General features: G+C 39.7%; 1 long non-coding RNA gene across 3 annotated transcripts in view; it reads right to left on the reverse strand.

Annotated features, from left to right (window-relative positions):
* LOC129629542 (uncharacterized) overlaps nt 1-24,725 on the reverse strand; it is a 204,219-nt gene that overhangs the window by 70,989 nt on the left and 108,505 nt on the right. The window contains exon 5 of one of the 3 annotated variants that reach the window (XR_008703262.1): nt 5,165-5,268. The exons of the other annotated variants lie outside the window; for them this stretch is intronic. This is a non-coding gene — a long non-coding RNA (uncharacterized LOC129629542). Of the gene's footprint in view, nt 1-5,164; nt 5,269-24,725 lie in introns of those variants that run through there. 3 annotated transcript variants of the gene reach the window in all.

Consider the following 24,725-nt stretch of genomic DNA (forward strand, 5'->3'; position numbering starts at 1 on the left):
CTGAAGTGACTTAGCAGCAGCAGAGATATACTGTGAGTCAGGTAGGAGAGGTGGAGGCACGGTCTAGTCAAGACACATACCCCTGTGTTGGTGACCCACAAACAGGAGGATATCATAATTGCAGGGCCTCTCCCCAAGTAGCAAGGGGTGTTAGCCTCACATTGGGCTCAGCAATCAGGAGGCCCTGCACTGGGAAGATGAGCCCCCAGAATGTCTGGCTTTGAAGGCCAGCAGGGCTTGAGTATGGGAGAGCCAGAAGGCTGTAGAAAACACAGCCTCCACTCTTAAAGAGCATGCGCAGAATTACCCAGGCTTCAGGTCCCAGCACAAAGGTAGTGATTTAAAACGAGCCTGGGTCAGACCCACTTATTGACCTTGGAGAATCTCCTAGAGAGGCAAAAGGCAACTGGAATATTCCCTGGAGACACAGATGCTAGAGAAAACCATTTGGGGGAACTTATTTACCACAAGCACACTGGGGATGGCAGGTGCCATTTTGGAGTCTTCCTTCTAGCTTATTAAGGACAAGAGTTTACCGGCTCACCAGCAGGCTGGCACCAGCCTAAAGTCCCCCAGCTAGACCACCCCAGGACCCAGCCCCTTCCCACCAGCAGGCCAGCAGTAGCCTTAGGACTTGGCTTCACCCACCAGTGCAGGAAACCCAGGTTGGATCCCTGGGTCAGAAAGATCCCCTGGAGGAGGAAATAGCTACCCTCTCCAGTATTCTTGCCTGGAGAATCCCATGGACAGAGGAGCCTTGCAGGATACAGTCCATTGGGCCCCAAAGAGTCAGACACGACTGAAGTAACTTAACACACGCAACAGAAGAGCCCACGCCATCCACATAGGTGCACATGTAGAGCGCATAGCTCTGGTAGCCAGGGAAAGCATGTTACCAGGGCTCATAGGACATCTCCTACATAAGGTAACTTCTCCAAGATTGAGAAATGTAGCCTGCTGCTGCTAACTGCTAAGTCGTTTCAGTCGTGTCTGACTCTGTGCGACCCCATAGACGGCAGCCCACCAGGCTCCCCCGTCCCTGGGATTCTCCAGGCAAGAATACTGGAGTGGGTTGCCATTTCCTTCTCCAATGCATGAAAGTGAAAAGTGAAAGTGAAGTCGCTCAGTCGTGTCCGACTCTTCGCAACCCCATGGACTGCAGCCCACCAGGCTCCTCCATCCATGGAATTTTCCAGGCAAGAGTACTGGAGTGGGGTGCCATTGCCTTCTCAGAACACATAGAAAGAAACACAGGGAATTATCCAAAATAAGGAGACAGAGTAATATGTTTCAAACAAAAAAACAAAATAAAACCTCCAAAAGCAAACTAGATACAGCAGACACGTGTAATCTACCTGATAAAGGATTCAAGATAAGGATCATAAAGATACTTACCAAACTTGGGAGAAAAATGGATAAATATAGTGAGAATTTCAACAAAAATAAAGTATAAGGAAGAATCAAACAGCACTGAAAAATATAATTATTTAAACTTAAAAATAGACTAGAAGGAATCAACAGTATAGATTAGGTGATGTGCTATGTGCTGTGTGCTCAGTCGTGCCCAACTCTTTGTGACCCTGTGGACTGTAGCCCACCAGGCTCTTCTGTTCATGCGATACTCCAGGCAAGAATAATGGAGTGGGTGGTCATGCCCTTCTCCAGAGGATCTTCCCCAACCAGACACATCTCTATGTCTCCTGCACTGGAAGGTGGATTCTTTACCACTAGCGCCACCTAGGTGGAGAAGGAGATGGCACCCCACTCCAGCACTCTTGCCTGGGAAATTCCACGGACGGACGAAATTCCATGCAGTCCATGGAGTCGCGAAGAGTCGGACACGACTGAGCGACTTCACTTTCACTTTTCACTTTCATGCATTGGAGAAGGAAATGGCAACCCACTCCAGTATTCTTGCCTGGAAAATCCCAGGGACGGGGGAGCCGTCTATGGGGTGGGCTGTCGTCTATGGGGTAACACAGAGTCCGACACGACTGAAGTGACTTAGCAGCAGCAGCAGCAGCGCCACCTAGGAAGCCCAGATTAGGTGGTATAAAATAACAAATACAGCAGCTACAGAGTAACAAATCAGCAAAATGGAAGACATTCATGGAAATCACCCAAGTTTAAACAGAAAAAATAAATAAGAATTTTTTAAAGTGAGAATAGTTTAAAACGCCTCTGGGACAACACCAAGTATTTGCATTATAGGGAAAAAAGAATAAGAGAGAGAAGGGGACAGAAAAATTATTTGAAGGAATAATTGCTCATTCTCCCAAACATTTCAAAAAGAGTTAACACCTATCCTCTCTAGCTATTTCAAAATATTGAAGAGGAATAAGCATTTTTGAACTCATTCTGCAAGGCCAGCATTATCCTGATACCAAAACCAGAAAAAGATACCAAAAAAAAAAAAAAAAAGGAAGAAAGAAAGAAAATTCAGTATCATCATGGAACATAGATGCAAAATCCTCAGCAAATTATTAGCGAACCAAATTCAACAATACATTAAAAGGATCATAAACTATGCATAATCAAGTAGGGTTTATCCTTGGGATGAAAGGACAGTTCAATATACAGAAATCAATCAATGTGATACATTAACAAATAGAAGTATTGTTTAAATGAGCCAAAATCTTAACAAACATCTCACAAAAGAAGAGATGCAGACATCAAGCATGTGGAAAGATACTCTATATCATATGTCATCAATGAAACACAAATTAAAGCAATAATAAGATATCACTATATACCTATTAGAATGGCCAAGATCTGGAGCACAAATAACATCAAATGCTGGTAAGGATATGGAGCAACCAGAACTCTCATTCATTGTTGATGGGAATGTATAATGGTACAACCAATGTGGAACATAGTTTGAAAGTTTCTTATACAACTGAACATTTTCTTACCATACAAAATCAGCACTTGCACTCCTTGTGCATTTACCCAAAGAAGCCAAAAACAAACATGTCTACTCAAAAACCTACATGTAGATATTTATAGTACATTTATTAGAAATTGCCAAATCTTGGAGGCAACCAAGATGTCCTTCAGTAGGAGAAAGAATCATAAACTGTGCTACTTCCAGGCTGTGAAATATTATCCTACAAATTTAAAAATAAGCTGTCAAACCATGAAATGACATGGAGGAAACTTAAGTGCATATTACTAAGGGAACAAAGCCAATCTGAAAAGGTGACCTACTTTTTTATCCCAATTGTATGAAATTGTGGAAAAAGCAAAAACAGGGAAATAGTAAAAAAAAGATCAGTGGTTGCCAAAGGTTGAAGGCAGGGAGATTAATAGGCAGAGCACAGAGGAATTTTAGGGCAATAAAATGATATTATAATGATGAATGTATATCATTATATATTTGTCCAAACCCCTAGAATGTTACAGCATTCTAATTGTATAATGATTGTAATGTGTAAGTTTATCCATTGTAACAAATGTACCACTCTGCTGGAGGATACTGATAATTGTGGAAGCTATGCATGTATAGGGGCAGGAAGTATATTTTAAAAAAAAAACAACAACTTGTGTATCATCCGCTTAATGTTGCTCTGGACTTAAAACTGCTCTAAAACTAGTTTATTTTAAAAGGACATCAGTGGCTTGTTGGTCTTACTGAAGTTAGAGGATTTTTTGAGTTAAGGACTAAAAGAAGTCACCTGAAAAGATGTGAAGGGAGGAAGCAGAGTACAATGCTTGTAAAACTTTGCACTATCTTGGGAATGCATACATAGTTCAATAGCTCACACCAGTGGGTACCTCTCACCAACATGGAATTTCCAGTTTTCTTGTTCTACTTTTCTCAAGTGGACTTCTGCATTGTCTGCTTTCCAACTAGACTGGTCTTTACTAGATGAAGCCTTGGGAACATGTCAACAGATATCTCTAGAGATTTCCTTGGCTTCCAAGCAGAAAAAAGAAATTGTGGTATGGTGACATGGGTGAGATGTCAGGTATGTACCAGTGGGGAATGTACGTTGCAGGAGGCTTTACAGAAGCACCAGGAAATCAGAGCCAGTTATCCTTTCCACACGCAGGTTTCCTGCGCTCTGTGCCAGACGTCCCATCAGCATTGCTGTGGCTGGTTCAGCAAACAGTTACTGAGTTCCTGCTGTGTCTCATGCACTGTCCTAGGGCTAGAGAGGTAAAGGTACTGAACTAAGTAAAGCACGTTCCCTGACTACAAAAGATTCACAAACTAAGAGGAAGAAAGGAGGACCAAGAAAAAATTAACAAAAATTGTAAAAACATAGAGCAGGAAAAGTGATATATCCCAGGCACAGAATAGCATGAGGATGATGGAAAACTGTAAGGACCAAAAATTTGTGGGGATGGAAATTAACAAGGTCTTTATGAATGATGTTATATTTGAGGCAGAGCTTGACAAATAGATTTCAACAGTCTGTGTGTCTGCACGAGTCAAGACACAAGGGCTGAAATTCAAGGGACGTATTTGGAGATTAACAAGCAGTTTAATTTGCTTGGTGTCAGAAGAGCTGAGATGCACATGCACAAAACCCAGGATGAAATGGAGAATATTGGATGGATTTTGAACAAGCAGGTGACACGGTCAGATCATGATCAAATGAAAGATATTCTAATAAAGCCCATAAGACAGACTGGAATAGTGAGCTGAAGGGACAGGAAGAGTGGGAAGGTGTCCTCATGGTGGATGCAAAAGTGGTTGAAGGGAATGGAAGACAGAACAGTGACTGTAGAATATTGCAGAATTTGACTTGATTCAACTGTGTGTGAGTTCATCATTTATTTACTGTGGGGGACAATTAAATGAGAAGTTGGAGAGAACACCAAGGTTTTGAATCTGGTGACTTGGAGGACACAGTTACTCACAGATTTAAAAATGTTAAAGGGAGTAGGTGGTTTCAATGGAAAGATGATTTCTCTTTGAACATGCTGAATTAGTGATGCTTAAGGATGTCCAGAGAAGACAATGGCACCCCACTCCAGTACCCTTGCCTGGAAAATCCCATGGACGGAGGAGCCTGGTAGGCTGCAGTCCATGGGGTCGCTAAAAGTCAGACACGACTGAGCGACTTCACTTTCACTTTTCACTTTCATGCCTTGGAGAAGGAAATGGCAACCCACTCCAGTGTTCTTGCCTGGAGAGTCCCAGGGACGGGGGAGCCTGGTGGGCTGCCATCTGTGGGGTCACACAGAGTCGGACACGACTGAAGTGACTTAGCAGCAGCAGCAGAGGATGTCCAAGTGAAGTCATCTAGCAGCCAGGTGAAACTGTGGGATTAGAGATTGGGACAGTAGAGGCGGGTAAGGAGGCAAGAATGTGGTTGTCTTTTTCACAAAGTGAAAGTGAAAATGCTATTCGCTCAGTCATGTCCAACTCTTTTCGACCCCATTGACTGTAGCCTGCCAGGCTCCTCTGTCCATGGGATTCTCCAGGCAAGAATACTGGAGTGGGTTGCCATTCCCTTTTCCAAAAATCAGATTCCTGACCCAGGAATCAGACTCGAGTGTCCTGTATTGCAGGCAGATTCTTTACCACTGAGCCACCAAGGAGTAGTTAATATGGATGTAGTGTGATAACAGAACTTTGGTTAGGAAAAAACTGATGGAGAAAGATGTGGAAGAATTGGCAATAACAGTCAGAAGGAAGGTTTCATGAAGGAGGGGTACTCAGTAACATCAATAACGCCAAATACTGGAAGACACAGATATAAAGAACAAATCAAAACAAAATGTTGGGTTTGCCAGTTAGTGGGACAATGAGGAAACCTTAGGACCAAGAAAACAGACTGTCATGAATCATCCACTGTAGTCTGTCTCACTATGTTTCAAGAACAAGATGTCAGCCTGTGATCGAGAGCCTTGACCGCTTCCAGGTTGCATGAATTCAAATCCCTGCTCCTTTAAAGAGTTAAAAGCTCTTGACCAAGCAAGTCAAGCTCCCTTCCTTATATAAGGAGACTTTATATAAGACAAGCCTTATCCTCCTCATCTGTAAAAATATAGGATTTGTCCAGGGACCTTAGGTATATTAGGGCTTCCCAGGTGGCACTACCATTAAAGAATCCACCTGACAATGCAGGAGACCCAAGGGACATAGTTTTAATCCCTGGCTCAGGAAGATCCTCTGAAGCAGGAAATGGCACCCCACTCCAGTATTCTTGCCTGGAAAATTCCACGGGCAGAAAAGCCTGGCAGGTTCCAGTCCATGGGGCCACAAAGAATCAGACCCAACTGAGTGACTGAATGCACCCGCTTAGGTACAAAAACATTGACCATGATAATGTTCATTGTTCCAAATGGACTGAACACTTGGATGTTCTACTTAGTTCGTTATACTGCATAGATTCAAAAGTAATCTTAGAGAACTATGTAATACAAAGGAAGCCCATATATATTTCTCATAGGTTAAACACACATTTCATTTAATGCGTGCCACCCCTCAACCTGATACTTTCATTCTCAACGAAGGACTTTGTTTAAAGAAAGAAAAGAAAGAAGAGTACAGAGTACAAAAGCAAGAAATTCTAATTTACTGAAAAGAAAGATCACCTTTTAGAGAAGTTTCCATGGTTACTATGGAAACAAGCAGCTTGCAGACTGATGAAGATGATCCCAACAACTACAAAAGAACATTTCAGAATACAAGGAGGTAACGATTTCTGTTTCTTCTCTATTCAGATATGTGGGGAAAGGTAAATGTGCTCCAATTATCAGCCAAACATGGACAATGCATGCTGCTGCTGCTGCTAAGTCGCTTCAGTCGTGTCCGACTGTGTGACCCCATAGATGGCAGCCCACCAGGCTCCTCCCTCCCTGGGATTCTCCAGGCAGGGACACTGGAGTGAGTTGCCATTTCCTTCTCCAATGCATGAAAGTGAAAAGTGAAAGTAAAGTCACTCAGTTGTGTCCGACTCTTAGCGACCCCATGGACTGCAGCCTACCAGGCTCCTCCGTCCATGGGATTTTCCAGGCAAGAGTACTGGAGTGGGTGGACAATGCATAACATTAAATTATATAAAGGTGCTTGATGTTTCTATTCTACAGAAAATTAAAGTGGTCATAAAATGCAAAATACTTGATCCCAAATGCACTATAGTTTTATAGGCTTAAGGCAGGAAGGAGAATGGGATCTGTTTCCTGCTCATTCTTGTTTAATTGCTTTTAATGATTAAAAGGCTAGTGATAGTGTAGGCGGACTCTAGTATGTTTATGGGGGGTGAGAGAAGGGGTAAAAGTTCAGCCATTCGATTTTGCTTCTTAAGTAATTCTTATGTCCTGTTTTTGCTGCTTGCACACCAAGCACAATTTCAACGTTTGTAACATACTGCTAGAGAACTGATCTCACAGGCAGAGACAGAGTGCTGGCCTAGTTTCTATCCACTCTGATCTATAAAGTCATACTTTGGCACACACCAAAGAGATGAGCTTAGCACGTGCTGGGCTTTAACCATGTCAGGGTGTATAAATTAGGGCTAGCCAGGCATCACAGGCATCTGGAGAAGGAAATGGCAACCCACTCCAGTACTCTGGCCTGGCAAATTCCATGGATGGAGGAACCTGGTAGGCTACAGTCCATGGGGTCACAAAGAGTTGGACACGACTGAGCGACTTCACTCTTCATTCAGGCATCACAAATCACCCAGACAGGTAAATCACTAAGGAAGAAGAAAGCATTAATACAAGTTTCTCAACCTCATTAACATTGACATTTAAGCCAGATTAAGTGTTTTGCTATGAAAAGAGGCAAAGCTATCCCTGTGTACAGTAAGATGTTTAACAGCATTCTTAGTTTCTATCCACTCGTTTTTTTTTCTAGCCCAAGTTTACTATCACACTGTATCTGTATCAATCACTCCTGTATGACAAAGACAGCCACATTTCTGCCTTCTTACTCCATCTACTACCCCCATCTCTGATCCCACAGCTCCAACTGGCTGCTAGATGACTTCACTTGGACGTCCTCGAGCATCAATAATTCAGCATGTTCAAAGAGAAATCATCTTTCCATTGAAGTCAGCTTCTCCCTTAGTTCCTGGGAGAACATTAGTTCCTGGATCTTGAATAACTCTATGCCCTCTGTGCCCTCAGGTTCAAAACCTTGATGTCCTCTTCATCTCCTCCTCATTTAATTGACCCCCACAGTCAATAAATGATCAACTCGCATGCAGTTGAGTCTAATTCTAGAATGTTCTGCAATCAGTGTGCCCTCTTTTTCATTTCCTTCAGCCACTCTTGCGTCCACCATAAGGACACCTTTCAACTTTTCCTACCCCTTTGGCTCACTATTTTGGTCCATCTTACGTGCTTTTACCAGAATATCCTTCATGTGATCATGATCTGACCATGTCACCTGCTTGTTCAAAATCCCTCCAATAGGGGGAGGAGCTAAGATGGCGGAGGAGTAGGATGGGGAAAACACTTTCTCCCCCACAAATTCATCAAAAGAACATTTAAACGCTGAGTAAATTCCACAAAACACCTTCTGAATGCCGGCAGAGGACATCAGGCACCCAGAAAAGCAACCCAAGTCTTCAAAAGGAGGTAGGAAAAAATATTAAAAAAAAAAAAAAAAGAGAGTGAGACAAAAGAGGGAGGGACGGAGTTCTGTCCCAGGAAGGGAGTCTTAAAAAGAGAGAAGTTTCCAAACACCAGGAAACCTTCTCACTGCCGAATCTGTGCCGAGCCTTGGAAGCACAGAGGGCAACATAACAGGGAGGAAAAATAAATAAACAATTAAAACCCGCACATTGCAAGCCATACAGTAAACCCCCCAGCGGAGAAGCAGCGCAGACGCCTGCATCCGCCATTAGCAAGCGGGGGCTGGGCAGGGAGGCGCGGCACGGGCTGCATCGCAAGGATCTGGCCTGAATACCCTGAGCGCTATCTGAGCAAAATAATTTGGGCTAGCAAACCAGACTGTGGGATACCTACCACGAGAAAAGCCAGCCCTAACCTAAGACACCACCAGGCCCGTGCACAGAACAAAGGACTGAACAGAGATAGCCGGGGGCAGACCATCCACCTCCGGTGATAGGCAGCCAGAGCCGGAAGGGGACAATCGCAGCCCCAGAGAAACATTATCTATAAAACTGTAAGCAGGCTTCTTTGCTAACTAAAACTTCTTGGGGGTCTGGACGGCCAACACCTGCCTGAGAAGGTGTGCCAGTGCACACCTAGATAACCGAGTGGCAGGGAGGCGATAAGTCGCACCAATCACGCGTGCCAAACACCTCATCACCTGAGCTGCTCGGATCTGGGAAGGGCACAAAACGCAGGCCCAACCGAGAGTCTGCACCTCTGAGGACTGCCCGAGTGCCTGAACCTGAGCAGCTTGGACCTGGGAAGTGCAGGCAGCTCAGGGCCGGCCACGGATGGTTCCCGGTGGAGCAACCTAGAGCCTGAGCAGTGTGGGCAGGGAGGCTACACGTGCCGTGAACGGGGGGCAGACCCAGTGTGGCTGAGACACTGCAAGCACACGCCAGTGTTATTTGTTTGCAGTATACCTCCCTCCCTCCCCACAGCACGACTGAACAAGTGAGCCTTAAAAAAAAAAAAGTGTCCTCCACCATCCCCTTTGTGTCAGGGCGGAAACCAGACACTGAAGAGACCAGCAAACAGAAGAAGCTATAACAGACGGATCCTCCTTGGAAGCTACAGGCAATAGATTAAAACCCTGTGGTTAGTACCAACTACATAGGAAGGGGCCTATAGATCTTGAGAAATATAAGTCCGACCAAGGAACTAGCCAAAAATGAACTGAACCCACAATACTCACAACAAAACCGGAGAAAGTCCTAGATATATTTTTACTATTTTTCCGATCATTCTTTCTTTCTTTCTTTTTATTTTTTTTTAATTTAAAAACAAATTTTTTAAGTCCTCTATTATTCCTTTATTTTTCACTTTTATATCCGATTACTTTGCAAAAAAAAAAAAAAGAAGACCCTATTTTTTTTAAGCAAACTTCATATATATATTTTTTATAATTTTTTTGACCTTGTTTTTTTTTCCCTTCTTTTCTTTAACATTGTATTTTTGAAATACCAAACTCTACTCTAGAGTTTTAATTTTAGCTTTTTGGTATTTGTTATCAATTTTGTACCTATAGTTTTTTTATATATATAATTTCTGTGACCCTTTTTTATTTTTTCTTTTTCTTTTTCTCTGTTTCTTTCTCTTCTTCTTTTAAATAACATTGTATATCTGAAATTCCAAACTCTATTCCAGATTTTTAATTTATGCTTTTTGGTATTTGTTATCAATTTTGTACCTGTATTTTCTTTATAATTTATGCAACTTTGTTTGTTCTTGTTTGTTTTTTTTCTCTATCTCTTTCTTTTTCTTCTTCCTTTTTTAACATTGTATTTTTGAAATTCCAAACTCTACTCTAGATTTTTAACTTTTGCTTTTTGGTAGTAGTTATGAATTTTGTACCTATATTTTCTGTATAATTTTTGCGACCTTGTTTGTTTTTGTTTGTTCGTTTTTTCTCTCTTTCTTTTCCTTCTTCTTTTCATTAACATCGCATTTTTGAAATTCCAAACTCTACTCTAGATTTTTAATTTTTGCTTTCATGTATTTGTTACCAATTTTGTACCTTTAAGAACCCCATCTTCAGTACCCATTTTCCACTAGGGAGCGAAATTACTGTCTTGACTGCTCTCTCTCCCTTTGGACTCTCCTTTTTCTCCACCAGGTCGCCTGTGTCTCCTCCCTAAACCCTCTCTACTCTACCCAACTCTGTGAATTTCTGTGTGTTCCAGACAGTGGAGAACACTTAGGGAACTGATTACTAGCTGGATCTGTCTCCCTCCTTTTCATTCCCCCCTTTTATCCTCCTGGCCACCTCTGTCACCTTCCTCCTTCTTCTCTTCTCTGTATAACTCCGTGAACAACTCTGAGCGGTCCAGTTGTGGAGTGCACAAAAGGACGAGATTACTGGCTAGCCCACTCTGTCCTCTATTGATTCCACCTCATCTCATTCGGGTCACCTCTAACTCCCTCCTCCCTCTTCTCTTCTCCATGTAACTCTGTGAACTTCTCTGGGTGACCCTCACGGTAGAGAAACTTTTCATCTTTAACGTAGATGTTTTATCAATGGTGCTGTATAGAAGGAGAAGCTTTGAAACTACTGTAAAAATAAGACTGATAACTGGAAGCAAGAAGCTTAAGTCCAAACCTGGACTCCAGGGAGCTCCTGACTCCAAGGAACATTAATTGACAGGAGCTCATCAAATGCCTCCATACCTGCACTGAAACCAAGCACCACAAAAGGGCCAACAAGTTTCAGGGCAAGACATACCAAGCAAATTCTCCAGCAACAAGGAACATAGCCCTGAGCTCCAAGATACAGGCAACCCAAAGTCACCCCAAAACCATAGACATCCCATAACTCATTACTGGACATTTCATTGCACTCCAGAGAGAAGAAATACAGCTCCACCCACCAGAACACTGACACAAGCTTACCTAACCAAGAAACCTTGACAAGCCACCTGTACAAACCCACACAGAGCGAGGAAACGCCACAATAAAGAGAACCCCACAAACTGCCAGAATACAGAAAGGACACCCCAAACTCAGCAATTTAAACAAGATGAAGAGACAGAGGAATACACAGCAGATAAAGGAACAGGATAAATGCCCACCAAATCAAACAAAAGAGGAAGAGATAGGGAATCTACCTGATAAAGAGTTCTGAATAATGATAGTGAAATTGATCCAAAATCTTGAAATCAAAATGGAATCACAGATAAATACCCTGGAGACAAAGATTGAGAAGATGCAAGAAAGGTTTAACAAGGACCTAGAAGAAATAAAAGAGAGTCAATATATAATGAATAATGCAATAAATGAAATTAAAAACACTCTGGAGGCAACAAATAGTAGAATAACAGAGCAGAAGATAGGATTAGCGAATTAGAAGATAGAATGGTAGAAATAAATGAATCAGAGAGGATAAAAGAAAAACGAATTAAAAGAAATGAGGACAATCTCAGAGACCTCCAGGACAATATTAAACGCTACAACATTCGAATCATAGGGGTCCCAGAAGAAGAAGACAAAAAGAAAGACCATGAGAAAATACTTGAGGAGATAATAGTTGAAAACTTCCCTAAAATGGGGAAGGAAATAATCACCCAAGCCCAAGAAACCCAGAGAGTCCCAAACAGGATAAACCCAAGGCAAAATACCCCAAGACACATATTAATCAAATTAACAAAGATCAAACACAAAGAACAAATATTAAAAGCAGCAAGGGGAAAACAACAAATAACACACAAGGGAATTCCCATAAGGATAACAGCTGATCTTTCAATAGAAACTCTTCAAGCCAGGAGGGAATGGCAAGACATACTTAAAGTGATGAAAGAAAATAACCTACAGCCCAGATTATTGTACCCAGCAAGGATCTCATTCAAATATGAAGGAGAAATCAAAAGATTTTCAGACAAGCAAAAGCTGAGAGAATTCAGCAACACCAAACGAGCTCTCCAACAAATACTAAAGGATATTCTCTAGACAGGAAACACAAAAATGGTGTATAAAATCGAACCCAAAACAATAAAGTAAATGGCAATGGGATCATACTTATCAGTAATTACCTTAAATGTAAATGGGTTGAATGCCCCAACCAAAAGACAAAGACTGGCTGAATGGATGCAAAAACAAGACCCCTACATATGTTGTCTACAAGAGACCCACCTCAAAACAGGGGACACATACAGACTGAAAGTGAAGGGCTGGAAAAAGATTTTCCATGCAAATAGGGACCAAAAGAAAGCAGGAGTAGCAATACTTATATCAGATAAAATAGACTTTAAAACAAAGGCTGTGAAAAGAGACAAAGATGGTCACTACATAATGATCAAAGGATCAATCCAAGAAGAAGATATAACAATTATAAATATATATGCACCCAACACGGGAGCGCCGCAATATGTAAGACAAATGCTAACAAGTATGAAAGGGGAAATTAACAATAACACAATAATAGTAGGAGACTTTAATACCCCACTCACACCTATGGATAGATCAACTAAACAGAAAATTAACAAGGAAACACAAACTTTAAATGCTACAATAGACCAGTTAGACCTAATTGATATCTATAGGACATTTCATCCCAAAACAATGAATTTCACCTTTTTCTCAAGCGCACATGGAACCTTCTCCAGAATAGATCACATCCTGGGCCATAAATCTAGCCTTGGTAAATTCAAAAAAATAGAAATCATTCCAAGCATCTTTTCTGACCACAAGCAGTAAGATTAGATCTCAATTACAAGAGAAAAACTATTAAAAATTCCAACATATGGAGGCTGAACAACACGCTGCTGAATAACCAACAAATCACAGAAGAAATCAAAAAAGAAATCAAAATTTGCATAGAAACGAATGAAAATGAAAACACAACAACCCAAAACCTGTGGGACACGGTAAAAGCAGTCCTAAGGGGAAAGTTCATAGCAATACAGGCACACCTCAAGAAACAAGAAAAAAGTCAAATAAATAACCTAACTCTACACCTAAAGCAACTAGAAAAGGAAGAAATGAAGAACCCCAGGGTTAGTAGAAGGAAAGAAATCTTAAAAATTAGGGCAGAAATAAATGCAAAAGAAACAAAAGAGACCATAGCAAAAATCAACAAACCCAAAAGCTGGTTCTTTGAAAGGATAAATAAAATTGACAAACCATTAGCCAGACTCATCAAGAAACAAAGGGAGAAAAATCAAATCAATAAAATTAGAAATGAAAATGGAGAGATCACAACAGACAACACAGAAATACAAAGGATCATAAGAGACTACTATCAACAATTATATGCCAATAAAATGGACAACGTGGAAGAAATGGACAAATTCTTAGAAAAGTACAACTTTCCAAAACTCGACCAGGAAGAAATAGAAAAGCTTAACAGACCCATCACAAGCACAGAAGTTGAAACTGTAATCAAAAATCTTCCAGCAAACAAAAGCCCAGGTCCAGACGGCTTCACAGCTGAATTCTACCAAAAATTTAGAGAAGAGCTAACACCTATCCTGCTCAAACTCTTCCAGAAAATTGCAGAGGATGGTAAACTTCCAAACTCATTCTATGAGGCCACCATCACCCTAATACCAAAACCTGACAAAGATCCCACAAAAAAAGAAAACTACAGGCCAATATCACTGATGAACATAGATGCAAAAATCCTTAACAAAATTCTAGCAATCAGAATCCAACAACACATTAAAAAGATCATACACCATGACCAAGTGGGCTTTATCCCAGGGATGCAAGGATTCTTCAATATCCGCAAATCAATTAATGTAATACACCACATTAACAAATTGAAAAATAAAAACCATATGATTATCTCAATAGATGCAGAGAAAGCCTTTGACAAAATTCAACCTCCATTTATGATCAAAACTCTCCAGAAAGCAGGAATAGAAGGAACATACCTCAACATAATAAAAGCTATATATGACAAACCCACAGCAAACATTATCCTCAACGGTGAAAAATTGAAAGCATTTCCTCTAAAGTCAGGAACAAGACAAGGGTGCCCACTTTCACCATTACTATTCAACATAGTTTTGGAAGTTTTGGCCACAGCAATCAGAGCAGAAAAAGAAATAAAAGGAATCTAAATTGGAAAGGAAGAAGTAAAACTCTCACTATTTGCAGATGACATGATCCTCTACATAGAAAACCCTAAAGACTCCACCAGAAAATTACTAGAAGTAATCAATGATTATAGTAAAGTTGCAGGATATAAAATCAACACACAGAAATCCCTTGCATTCCTATACACTAATAATGAGAAAGCAGAAAGAGAAATTAAGGAAACAATTCCATTCACCATTGCAACGGAAACAATAAAATACTTAGGAATATATCTACCTAAAGAACCTAAAGACCTATATATAGAAAACTATAAAACACTGGTGAAAGAAATCAAAGGGGACACTAATAGATGGAGAAATATACCATGTTCATGGATTGGAAGAATCAATACAGTGAAAATGAGTATACTACCCAAAGCAATCTATAGATTCAATGCAATCCCTATCAAGCTACCAACGGTATTCTTCACAGAGCTAGAACAAATAATTTCACAATTTGTATGGAAATACAAAAAACCTCGAATAGCCAAAGCTATCTTGAGAAAGAAGAATGGAACTGGAGGAATCAACCTACCTGACTTCAGGCTCTATTACAAAGCCACAGTTATCAAGACAGTATGGTACTGGCACAAAGACAGAAATATTGATCAATGGAACAAAATAGAAAGCCCAGAGATAAATCCACACACCTATGGACACCTTATCTTTGACAAAGGAGGCAAGAATATACAATGGATTAAAGACAATCTCTTTAACAAGTGGTGCTGGGAAAACTGGTCAACCACTTGTAAAAGAATGAATCTAGAACACTTTCTAACACCGTACACAAAAATAAACTCAAAATGGATTAAAGATCTAAACGTAAGACCAGAAACTATAAAACTCCTAGAGGAGAACATAGGCAAAACACTCTCCGACATACATCACAGCAGGATCCTCTATGACCCACCTCCCAGAATATTGGAAATAAAAGCAAAAATAAACAAATGGGACCTAATTAAAATTAAAAGCTTCTGCACAACAAAGGAAACTATTAGCAAGGTGAAAGGCAGCCTTCAGAATGGGAGAAGATAATAGCAAATGAAGCAAATGACAAACAACTAATCTCAAAAATATACAAGCAACTCCTACAGCTCAATTCCAGAAAAATAAATGACCCAATCAAAAAATGAGCCAAAGAACTAAATAGACATTTCTCCAAAGAAGACATACAGATGGCTAACAAACACATGAAAAGATGCTCAACATCACTCATTATCAGAGAAATGCAAATCAAAACCACTATGAGGTACCATTTCACACCAGTCAGAATGGCTGTGATCCAAAAGTCTACAAGCAATAAATGCTGGAGAGGGTGTGGAGAAAAGGGATCCCTCTTACACTGTTGGTGGGAATGCAAACTAGTACAGCCACTATGGAGAACAGTGTGGAGATTCCTTAAAAAACTGGAAATAGACATGCCTTATGATCCAGCAATCCCACTGCTGGGCATACACACTGAGGAAACCAGAAGGGAAAGAGACACGTGTACTCCAATGTTCATCGCAGCACTGTTTATAATAGCCAGGACATGGAAGCAACCTAGATGCCCATCAGCAGATGAATGGATAAGAAAGCTGTGGTACATATACACAATGGAGTATTACTCAGCCATTAAAAAGAATACATTTGAATCAGTTCTAATGAGGTAGATGAAACTGGAACCTATTATACAGAGTGAAGTAAGCCAGAAAGAAAAACACCAATACAGTATACTAACGCATATATATGGAATTTAGAAAGATGGTAACAATAACCCTGTGTACAAGACAGTAAAAGAGACATTGATGTATAGATCAGTCTTATGGACTCTGTGGGAGAGGGAGAGGGTGGGGAGATCTGGGAGAATGGCATTGAAACATGTATAATATCATGTATGAAACGAGTCACCAATCCAGGTTCGATGCACGATACTGGATGCTTGGGGCTGGTGCACTGGGACGACCCAGAGGGAGGGTATGGGGAGAGAGGAGGGAGGAGGGTTCAGGAAGGGGAACACAGATATACCTGTGGCAGATTCATTTCGATATTTGGCAAAACTAATACAATATTGTAAAGTTTAAAAATAAAATTAAAAAAAAAAATCCCTCCAGTATTCTCAATTTAATCCTGGGTTTTGTACATGTACATCTCAGCTCTTCTGACACCAAGCAATTTAAACTGCTTGTCAATCTCCAAACACATCCAATGGATTTCAACCACTCTGCCCTGACTCATGCAGACACACAGACCACTGAAATCTCTCTATTTGTCGAGCTTTGCCTCAAATATGACACCATTCACAAAGACCTTCTTAATTCCCCCCAATCATGACAACAAAAATGTGTCAGACATCTAAACTTGCTTCAGGCTATGAACCAGTAAAATATAAAAACAAACTCATAGATGATCACTTGATATTCTTGTTTCATCAGAGTATTTTGAAAAAAAAAAATATTCTTTTTTAACAAAGAAAAAAGAGGTTTTCCAAAACTGTGAAAATCCAAATTTCTCAATGTTTCCCATATTGGAGAAAGTCTCTCTGTTTAGTCACCAAGTCAAAGCAAAACTCCTGGAAAATTTCCCATTCCTATTGCCATCAAGAGATTCATGCAGACCATTTCTTAACCAAAACCCATTTTGTTAAGTTTTTGTTTGTTTTTCTTTTTTTAATTTAACTGGAGGCTAATTACTTTGCAATATTGTATTGGTTTTGCCATACATTGACATGAATCAGCCACGGGTATACATGTGTTCCCCATCCTGAACTCCCCTCCCACCTCCCTCCCCATCCCATCCCTCAGGGTCATCCCAGTGCACCAGCCCCGAGAACCCTGTAATACCCTGCCTTAACACTGGATGGGTTCAAAAGAACCCAAATTCTACACACAGAATTTGAACTGTGGGACAAGAGTTATGAGGCAAGGGTTATAAAGATGAATCTTAGTAAGTCTACTTTTATATATAGAGTAATTGCTAAAGAAATAAACATGCACAATTTTTTCCAAAGAACAGCCAAAGTCATTAAGTAGATAATCATTTTATACTTTCAGCTTTTACAATGAAGATCTTAGAACTCTGTGTGGTATTGGGATTCACAAAAATTATGAATGACTGACACTTAATCCCTTTCTGCCTTGTAGTAATAATTCTTTGGATTCATTCACAAAGAAAACACAAAATAAAACAAATCAAAAAAAAACTAATCAGATATAGAAACTAGGAGAATTTGTAATGGACACCATTAGACTTCTTGGTTCTAGACTCAATGTATCTTTACCTCAATTTCTCATTGTTAATTCTTAGAGCTTGGTTACCTTATCTCTACAGCCCCTTCCCATGCTGACAGTACACACATTTTATTTTTTTAATTCAAGAAACCAAATAAAAAAATATTGAGAATGGAAAGAATCCTTGAAACTGTGTGTCCCGCTTTGGTACTTTCATATTCAGATTCAGATCTGCCTAGACTTTGTAAAGGCATTATATTCTTCTTCAGACAGAACTAAAACCTCTCTCTCTGGAAGTCTTGGGTCATATAGTATGTGCCTCCTATCACAGTACAAGGGAATGTCTTTTCTCCCATTTTGACAAGGCTATGAGTTTGTTACTCTATGGGAAAAAAAGAGGATTTAGTCAAGCTAAAGGGAAATCCCAAACCTCTGGCCTGGGGTATTGCAGAAAGAAGATATGAGATAGAGTTAGTTCAGTTTTGCTAAAAACCTTCCATTTCCCCAAGGAACTGCATTTCTGGTTTTTCCTGTTGTTGTTACATGTAGAAGAGTTTAATAATCAACTGAATTTTTGAAGGAGAGAGAGACAGGAATCATATACCTGATCATCCAAATTTCCATAATAGTTGGTGCATAGAAAATTCTGACTCTGAAAAGAGGAAACTTCCCAAACCAGAAAAACTAGAAGACTACGCAAACCGCTTCTTCTCAAGGTGGTCAGCTTTTGCAGATCGTGCTACTACTGTTATAATTTCTCGGACTACAGTTATATCCAAACACAAACCCATAAAGTCACTTTGGTCATCATTTTGGCTAAAACATCAGTAATTGTCTTTCTTTACAATAAAATGATTTTGTGCATGTAAAAGAGTTTATTACTCAGATTTCTTCTCCTTGGAAACAAACCAGCTGATTGGAGAAAAACCTCTGCTAAAAATGAAAATGCTTCCCAAGCTTAAAAGGTGAAAACTGTGGTCTTCACCACATGACATCATCCAAACTTAGTTTTTATTTCCCTGTACAAAGATTTCCATATATGTTTTTTCCCCAGAGAGCATAGAATTTTATTCAGGTTTTTTAAATTGTTATTAACAATGGTAACATTGGAAACTCTAACATGGTGAGGTTTATGGCTACTTTTTCTGCTATATTCTTTATCATATATATAGTGGAAAACTTTAACCATTTTTTTTTGAAGTATAGTTGATTTACAATGTTGTGTTAATTTCAGGTGTATAGCAAAGTAAATATATATATTTACTGAATATATATATATATACAAATAAATATATATATTCATTTCTGTAAATATATATATATACTGAATCAGAAAAAAATTTAAATATTTTTTCCAGTTCTTTAAGGATTTCATATATGCTTTAAAATAAGGTCTTAATATAGAGCAGGTTGATTGATGAGCCCTGAAAGTAAAGGAACTGAAACTGGCAGAGATACCTTGTTATGTGAATTCACAGATCCTGCCCTGAAGGTTTTTTCCCAGAGGTTTTGAGGAACACCTTATGATTACAACAGAATCTTATTCTTTCTACCTTTTCATATCCTATCCTCACCTGGCTAGAGGCCCCACAGCTTTCAAAGAATCTTGATAATTATTTTATATAATACTACATATTTCTTTGGGCTCTTTCGTTGTACTCAGATATGTTTAGAGCTCTTAGGTTTTCGTTATTTAGATTTGGGGTTTTACTTTACTGAGGTGTTAGAACAGAAGAGGGAGTGTGTTTCATTTTTATTTTGGTTGCCACACACTCTTCTAACCCTTCGCCCCATGTTGACCCCTCTGAAAAGATGATAATCTCATTTCCTGCATCATAAGAAAACTTAACAGGTCAAGAATCATAATCAGGTTTAAACAGTTATTTTAGCCTTTCTTCTCCATCCCACTGACATTAAACCCAAGATGAGTCAAAATGTGATGTGTTCCACACGATCTTTTCAAATATCCTTGAAACAGGCACCTGTTTTTCAGTTCTGTGATGTAATAATTTGCTCCAAAGAACTTCAGCTTTCTGATCCTCCTTAATTGTCAGCATTGTATTTCTAGAAAATTCACCACAGAAGCTTTTCACTGGGCACAACCTTAAACAGCTAAATTTAAGGAGATGATCTGCATCATGTAAAAGAAATTCTAGAATCTTCCTCCCAAGACCCATGTAAGAAGAAAGGGACAAGGACTAAATAATAAAAAATATTTTCAAAGCCATTGGCTTCCAGATCCAAAATGGGAATATACTTTCTTTCCTGACTTAGAAATTGAAGAAAAGGACCAATTTAATTGTGCAATTTCCTAACCTGCCCTTGTGGTTGGATCTGAACCAGTATGACATGTAAGAAGTCTCAAAGGAAAGCAGAACAGTAGTGTTTTTAAAGTCTTGGAACACCTGTTAACAGGTTATAGGGGGTTTATATATAGCAAGTAGAAGTCCAGTCTTCACTTTGCTAGTATAAAAAAGACTCATTAAAACACATTATTTGCCAAAGTTTCATTACTCAAAAGAGTAGATGTAACTTTAAAGCCTTAGGCACTCTACAAACTGATTTCAAACTTTCCAAAAGCCTTCTTGTAAATTTGGAGCTTAAATACATTTCCCATCGTTTTTTAGGCTAAAATTGTTTCTGAATTAATATCTGTTTAATTACAATAGTGATTAAATAAGTTATTTCTTAATGAGCCAGCACATTGCACACATATTTTGCTATCAGTATTTATACAGTCATCTCGTAAGTATAATTGAGAGGTTAGCATAACATATGTCCAGGAAAGTCAACAGGTAACTAGACTATTTAAAACAGAATAAAGATATTACATATTCAGTCATGGGAAACTTCCAATGAATATGGTAGACTGAGGTGACCCAGAGGAAACCTCCACTCCACCACAAACAAATAGAAATGCTAATAAAAATAAATACTAATCATAACAAAAGAAAATGAAACAGAGTGAAAACAAGAAAGAGAAACTTTTATATACCTGAAAAAAAAGATAACTCAAAACCAGAAAGATGAGCTGAAAGCAAATAACTACACACGGAAAGACTCAGATAGGGACCCAACAAGTCTGGGTTTAACATACTCAGAGAGGCAAAACAGAAAAATCCAGGCCCAAGAAAAATGAGAGGATTGAACTGGGTCTTCTGAATAAAGCTGAGAGCATAAAGGGCTGCCCCAACAATATGCAAGATAAGGAATAAAAAATACCTCTGCCCACCAGCCTGGGCTCACGTTAAGATTCCTACAAAGGAAAGAGTGGGGTGATTTAAGAGAGATTGTACTGAAGCATATTCTTTACCATATGTAGAATAGATGACCAGTGGGAGATTGGTGTATGACACAGGGGACCCAAAGCAAGTGCTGTGTGACAATCTGGAGGAAGGCAGTGGGGCGCGATGAGAACACACGTGTGCCTATTCATGCTGATGTATGGCAAGACCCATCACAGTGCTGTAATGATCCTCCAATTTAAATAAATGAACAATTTCTTTAAAAAATAGTATCATACCTCCTTTCTGAGGCAATGGACAAAAGAGTGTTTGTGAGCCATCGAAGCCTTCATCCTAGCCCATGCTGAAGTGTGGAGTCTTAATTCTCCTCTCAAGGGCCCAGAAATCCAAGAGTGATACAGTAACCTAGACAGTGGTCTGAGACACTGAAATCCGTAGGGTCCTGACTCACACCAACCCCAAATGGCTCAATGGGGATACAGTAGCCCAGGGGACACGGCACCCCTAAGGCACGCTCTGCAGCAGATGAGCCAACAGCTCACCATGACCCATCACAAGAGGAAGAAACCACCAAACAAGGAGAGAATGTGCATCTCAAGAATCAGGAAGAATGAATCCATTCGGAAAAGTGTTGGAAATAAATGTTTACAATATTCAAAAAGAGAAGGAGAGGGAAAGAAGCAGCACCACTGTCTCCAGATTGAGAGCATTGTTCTAGCAAAGGAGAGAGGAGGGGGCAGAGCCCAGCTTTGTGGAAAGTGCACTATATGAGAAGCGCTCACTTGTCTGGCCTGAATGCACTGTTTGCTTTCAGAGTGAAATATCTACGTCAGGAAATGCTGTTAGTTCATGCAAGTGACATCAGGAATTATGTTGAACCACATATGGTTCAGTGGTCTTTTTCCTCAAGCTAGAAAGATTGCACTGACAAGAATAAAAAGACAATCCAATCTTCTTTGACTTCTTGGCAGACTTCAGACTGGAAGTTTTATTTGCCATGTACCAGCTTTAATCCTCCTCCAAAGGTGAAACAAGAGGCCTTGGGGAGAATTTTGATTCTCAGCTCTTCCTCTCTAGTTAAATGACTCCTTTGTTGTAATTTTTTCCAGAACTGATAAATTCTATAAAGTTTTTTTCAAATCATGATTACCAAGTAGTTTTCTCTTTCCCTTGTTTCTGGTAATCTTCAAAGTAGAAAGAAATCCCCTAAGTAGAGCCAGGAGTGTCATTCCTAAAGGTTGTTGTAAGATTCAATGATAGGGTAATCTCAGTGAATGCTGGTTGCTTACCTGCCTATCAGCTTTCAATCAATAATCTTGTGTTACATTGGCTTGGTTCATCTGTGAATCACAAACTATTTTTCATCTAAAGAATAGTCAAACCCAGCAATTCCACTTCTGTATATATATCCAGAAAAAATGAAAACCTAATTTGAGAAGGTAGATGCATGTCAAAGTTCATAGCAGCACTATTTGCAATTAGCCAAGATATGGACACAACCCAGAGCTTCTCAGGTAGCTCAGTGTTAAAGAATCCACCTGCCAGGCAGGAGACACAGTTTTGATCCCTGGGTCAGGAAGAACCCCTGGAGAAGAGAATGGCAGCCCACTCCAGTATTCTTGCCTGCAAAATCCCATGGATGGAGAAACCTGGAAGGCTATAGTCCGTGGAGTCGCAGAGTCGGACATGACTTAGTGGTTAAACAGTAGCAGCAGGATACAACTCAAGTGTCCATCTATAAACAAATGGATAAGAAGATGTGCTGCTGCTGCTGCTGCTAAGTCGCTTCAGTTGTGTCTGACTCTGTGCAATCCCATAGACGGCAGCCCACCAGGCTCCCCCGTCCCTGGGATTCTCCAGGCAAGAACACTGGAGTGGGTTGCCATTTCCTTCTCCAATGCATGAAAGTGAAAAGTGAAAGTGAAGTCGCTCAGTCGTGTCTGACTCTTAGTGACCCCACGGACTGCAGCCTATCAGGCTCCTCCGCCCATGGGATTTTCCAGGCAAGAGTACTGGAGTGGGGTGCCATTGCCTTCTCCGAAAGAAGATGTGCTAAATATGTACAACAGAATATTACTCAGCCATTAAAAAGAAATTCTGCCATTTGCAGAAATGTAGATGGACCTAGAGAATATCATTCTTAGTGAAATAAATTAGCCAAAGAAATACCAATATTGTATGAAATCACTTACATGTGGAATCTAAAAATTAGTACAAATGAAGGCATATAGCAAAACAGAACAGAATCACAGATACTGAAAACAAACTAGTGGTTAACAAAAGGGACAGAAAAGAAGGGAGGGGAAAATTTAGGGTATGGGAATAAAAGATACAAACTACTATGTAGAAAATAGATAAGCAAGAAGGATATATTATATAACACAGGGAAGTATAGTTATTATCATGTAATAATTTTTAATGGAATTTAAACAAAAACATTGAATCACTATGCTGTACACCTGAAAATAATATGTTATAAATCAACTATACTTCAATAAATTAATAATAAGTATCCAAAAATACATGACAGAGCTGATGAGTTTGCACAACCTCTTTGGACTCCCTCAGTCCTGAGCTATTTTATCATACTGCCTGTTATTAAAACCTGGGTAAGTTGCAGCTTGGCCAGCCAGACATATGTGGAAGAGTAGGCCTCCAGAAAAATCCTAAGGGACCACTATATTAAGTATTTTCAGACTAAAACTTGAATATTATCAGAGGATAGTTGATTTTCATATTTTATGGATGAGACATACATATGTAACTGAGGATTAAATTGCATTGACTACCCAAGAGAGTCACAGCTTTTCTTCCAAGGAGCAAGCATCTTTTAATTTCATGGCTGCAGTCACCATCTGCAGTGATTTTTGAGCCCCTCAAAGTCTCTCACTATTTCAATTTTTTCACCATCTATTTGCCATGAAGTGATGGGACTGGATGCCATGATCATTGTTTTCTGAATGTTGAGTTTTAAGCCAACTTTTTCACTCTCCTCTTTCACTTTGATCAAGAGGCTCTTTAGTTCTTCACTTTCTTCCATAAAGGTGGTGTCATCAGCACATCTGAAGTTATTGATATTTCTCCCAGCAATCTTGATTCCAGCTTGTGCTTCCTCCAGCCCAGCGTTTCTCATGATGTACTCTGCATATAAGTTAAATAAGCAGGGTGACAATATACAGCCTTGATGTACTCCTTTCTCAGTTTTGAACAGTATGTTGTTCTATGTCCAGTTCTAACTCTTGCTTCTTGACCTGAATACAGATTTCTCAGGAAGCAGGTCAGGTGGTCTGGTATTCCCATCTCTTGAAGAATTTTCCAGTTTGTTGAGATCCAAATAGTCAAAGGCTTTGGCGTAGTCAATAAAGCAGAAGTAGATGTTTTTCTGGAACTTTCTTGCTTTTTCTATGATCCAGCGGATGGTGGCAATTTGATTTCTGGTTCCTCTACCTTCTCTAAATCCAGCTTGAATATCTAGAAGTTCACAGTTCACATACTGTTGAAGCCTGGCATGGAGAATTTTGAGCATTTCTTTGCTAGCGTGTGAGATGAGTGCAATTGTGTGGTAGTTTGAGCATTCTTTGGCATTGCCTTTCTTTGGGACTGAAATGAAAACTGATATT

Source organism: Bubalus kerabau, chromosome 16 (genome assembly GCF_029407905.1).
Source record: "Bubalus kerabau isolate K-KA32 ecotype Philippines breed swamp buffalo chromosome 16, PCC_UOA_SB_1v2, whole genome shotgun sequence".
Taxonomy (NCBI): Eukaryota; Metazoa; Chordata; class Mammalia; order Artiodactyla; family Bovidae; genus Bubalus; species Bubalus kerabau.